This window comes from Tyto alba, unplaced genomic scaffold, assembly GCF_018691265.1.
Source record: "Tyto alba isolate M040663 unplaced genomic scaffold, T.alba_DEE_v4.0 Super-Scaffold_40, whole genome shotgun sequence".
NCBI lineage: Eukaryota > Metazoa > Chordata > Aves > Strigiformes > Tytonidae > Tyto > Tyto alba.
Window position 1 is genome coordinate 34,055,854 of NW_024881316.1, and position 4,253 is coordinate 34,060,106.

Genomic DNA, 4,253 nt, shown 5'->3' on the forward strand with positions numbered 1-4,253 from the left:
TGATGAAAAATTCAACCATCTCTCAAGCACAAAGCTTAAAGGCAGCAAACTGGCATGACAGTAAGGGAGTTTCCACTTGATGCAACATTTACAGGGCACTAACAGTTATTTAATGCATTTTCTCATGGCTACATATTAACAAGTGTATAGGCTTTGAAACCTCAGAATAGAATTTTGTGCATGGGTACCTCTAAAAGTAACCTCATAGTGTTTGCTTAAAATCCTACTGAACACCTGATCTATGAAAACTGAGTTATAATTCCAAGGTCCTGTGCTTAAACTGATTAATTCTAACATTAAAGGTGAATTAAGGGATGAGTAAAGTTGACCAACTACTGAAACCTTTTAAATCAGGTAGGAAGATCTTGTTTGGACAATTTATTCTGACAAAATTAGCTGTATAAATGGAATTTAAACCCCCTAGATATTGAAACCAATGGAAATTATGCTAACAGAGTAGAAACAGCTTTTTATGGCAGTCTGGATTTTTCAGAAGGGATGGAGTGTGCCACGAAACCTTGATTCTGCCATTTTATAAAATAGCTTCAAAGCATTCTGTTGCCTCCCAGTTTGCATTGGTAGAAACATTAAGTATTTTATAAGCTAAACTTAAGTGGGCTGATTCATGCATCTTGTACTACAGATGCCATAGTATCCCTAACGCACACAAAACATCTCTTTGGAAGGCTGAGTTATGTGAATAATGTACAGCTTTGTTACTGCTGTCACTGCTGACACCAAACTTTATTGCTCCCTGGCCATAACACATCAGTTTTCCTTGGAGAGTACAATTTAGTGATTTAGAGCATAGAAACAAACATCCCTTCTCCCTCTCACAGGGTCATAATAAGCCCCTTTTATTGTTTCCAACAGATTTACAGCAAATCTGAAATACCCAGCATCTGCTCAGCAATAACAAGATCAGCAGCTATATGTAATTGAAGCCAGGGCCTAAAAAACCCCACCCTTCTCCCCCCAAGCAGGTTTTAGAAACTGCCCTTTTGTTTCCAAAGTAGATGGATTATACAATTATGATGACCACAACAGCAGGAAGGAGGATTTAACTAAGCAAAGAGATTGGTCAACTGAGAATATAATTTGCAATAAAAGAGCTTATGAGCCACTTCTAACGGCATTTACAGAATCTCGGCTCAGGGATGCTTACACTGTGTCAGCGCACAGATCCTACACTACAGACAAACTTCCCTTAAACAAGTTTGTACATAGGGAGATTAGATTAAAGATTTAAAAAACTTGATCGCATCATTTGAGGCTGTACGTTATTATCGGAGATATACTCATAGCTGTTCATCAATTTAAGGATTCCGGTAGAAGACGACAAAGGCATTCCTCTAGCATGTTAGTCTTCGCAGCGTAGTGGAAAATATCATGGCAGCAATCCAAAGCTGGTACTAACATTTCACCCTTCCCACACTGGCGTTTTATGCCTCTGAAAGCCGGCCAAGCTGCAATTGCTGGAGCTTTCAGCAGTCGTGTCATCTAGCTACACTCACACAAAACAGGGCCGTTAGTTCTTGTTACAGGAGTCTGGGATTTCAGTTGTAGAAACGGGATCTCAAGTTCATAGTCTTCCAGTAACATTAAGAATAAATTTCAAAGTCCATGCTTTTCCTATATATGATGAGTTACTGCCCAATTTACACTGATATGGAAGATAATTTTAGGTGGCATCAGGCCATTCTTAGACATATTTAGGATGTTACTATTTGAAAACCACATTCACATTTATAACATGAGTATATTTTGTATGCTCACATAAATTATGGTTATTTGAATCAACATTTCCACTGGCTTGGGGGGGGAGGGGAGGGAAGAAGGGGGAGGGGAGGAAAGAAGGGCAGAGCAATGTGTGTCTAAGCCAAAAGCTTGAAAAAAAAACTAAAACCAAACCAAAACAAAAAAAACACCACCACCAGACATACTCTGGTCTCCCTACACTGCTTTGTACTGCACAAAAATCAGTCAGGTGCAAAGTAGCAAGTGCTCTATTTGTTTTACAGAATCATAAAATGATTGGTCTCCTGGTATAACAAGTAGCCTGCTATCACACCAAGAATGCTGCAACTAGACTCATAGAAGAGCAAAAGAAAACTGTGTTGACTTTACTTGTTGCAACCAAGATCCTGAGAAATTAAGTACAAAACTCCTTGCTTTGCTGCTGAACTGAGTTACAGCACAAATACCTTGAAAGAAAGTGGCTCTGTGTGAAGTATCACCTCTACCACCATCACCCATCTGGCAGAAAAGCAAGAACTCTAAAGCTCAGTTTTTTCTGAATATTCTTAAAATATTAAGGAAGTTGGGATGATGACTGCACTAATGTGAAACTTGCTGTAGAGGTTAAGACAACAACTCTGCCCCACAGGATTTACTGCATACAGCTGTATTCAGCATATAAAAATCCCATCCTTAATCTAAGAAGACACTGTTGTTTTACTGAGATGTCTTAAATTGCATTGTCAATCATATGTCTGCCCTGCAAAGAATAAGCATGGTTCAGGCTTTGAGAAGCTCGTCTGTCCAGCGTTTCCTAAGCTGTGGGGCAGGTCCTCTTACATGAGGTGGGGCAGTATATAAGTAAATGCAAATTATCTCCTGAAGCTGGAAACCATACCACCACATGAATGCACCTAATTACTCTGGGTGTTGCACTAATAATGGAATTTACCTGTGAGGGGAGACTAGGCAAAGTCATTTAGGGAATTGCACTCTATTCCCTTTTGGTATCATCCTATTCCCACACACCTTTTGTTCCCTCCCCCCTCCAAAACAATACGCGTAAGTGGCCAAATTCTGGAAGTAACAGTATGAGGAAAGATGATGCTGCAATCATTATTAGTCCAATAGCTATTAGTCCAATAGCTGATGCTGCAGTTCCAAGACCCCTTTTTTTTGTGCAAAATGTAGATGCAATGAACAAGAGACCGCTAGAGTTTGCTCATCTTGATAGGCATTAAAAAGAGCATTTAATAAATTAAGCTATAATCTAGATACAAGGCCCAGGTACTGTTCCTGCAAAGTGACAACACTCTCGACAATTTGCAGAAGGAAGGAAACGAGAGAACAGCGTTAGCTGACAATGTAATGCACACTAAGACAGCGCTCCAGAAGACAGCAAAGAAAGCAAACTCTTATATGAGCAGACAAAGCTGGCTGCTAACATGTCAGCACCGAAACATTCTGCTTGCAGAATGAGAGCACTTAGGAGTTAATAAACCTTTATGAAACAAATAAAGGATTAATAAAAAATGCACGGGGGAGGGGAAGAAATTATGAAACCAAAACACCGATTAAGAAGCATATGAGTTTATGTAGAATCCTGCCACACAATACTTTGACAGCAATTCAAAGTGACTGCATGAAGAGAATGGAAGATACATTTTATTTTTTTTTTCTTTTTTAGAAAAAGCAATGCATGTCAACTGAAGCACATAATCTGAACAGTTTTATTGTAGGAACACTCATTGTGCACACTCAAAGAATGAACAAAAACATGGAAGGTGGAAGATGTACCATGAAAAGCCTGCAAGGACTAGTAATATGTGTCCTTTCTCATAATGTCATATCCTGTCTAGCCAGGACACTAATAGGAGTTAAATATTTTCAAAAACCCACCAACATGGGAAACTAAGAGGTAGAGGTTTAGGAAAAAAGTGATCTAGGGGAGAAAAAAAAAAAAGAAAAACACAAAACAGACAGAGCAATAGATTATTACAAAAAGCTCTAAAAATTGGGGGAAACAGTAATACTAAAAGCAGTCCAAGAACAAAAGAAATCAGATTATGATTTGGCAACACACAAACTAATGTTCTAGCACAAGGACAGATTCCCCTGCGTTACTAAAAGTGTAGCTGGAATACTGTAATAATAATGACCATCAGTGAAAAAACACAACAGGAGGACAGATTAGAGAATTTCAAGTGATTACAAAAAAAATGCGTAATTTAGATGAGAAGATTTGCAAACTATGGAAGAATATCAAGAAATTGGCTACTTTTTCTTAGGTTATTAAAGTGAAGCCATTAGCTCAAGTAGATTTAGTTATTAAGAAGTCCACATGTCAGGTTAACTATGAAAAATTATCCAGGGTATTTTCATAAAATGAGTTCATTTAAGAGCAGACTTTTTAAAAGTATGCACTAAATTTGAGAAAGACACTTCTAGCACAAGATACTTACATTTAAGTTTAGCCCTTAAGTGATTACATGGAATTGTTACAAGTCAACAGTGAG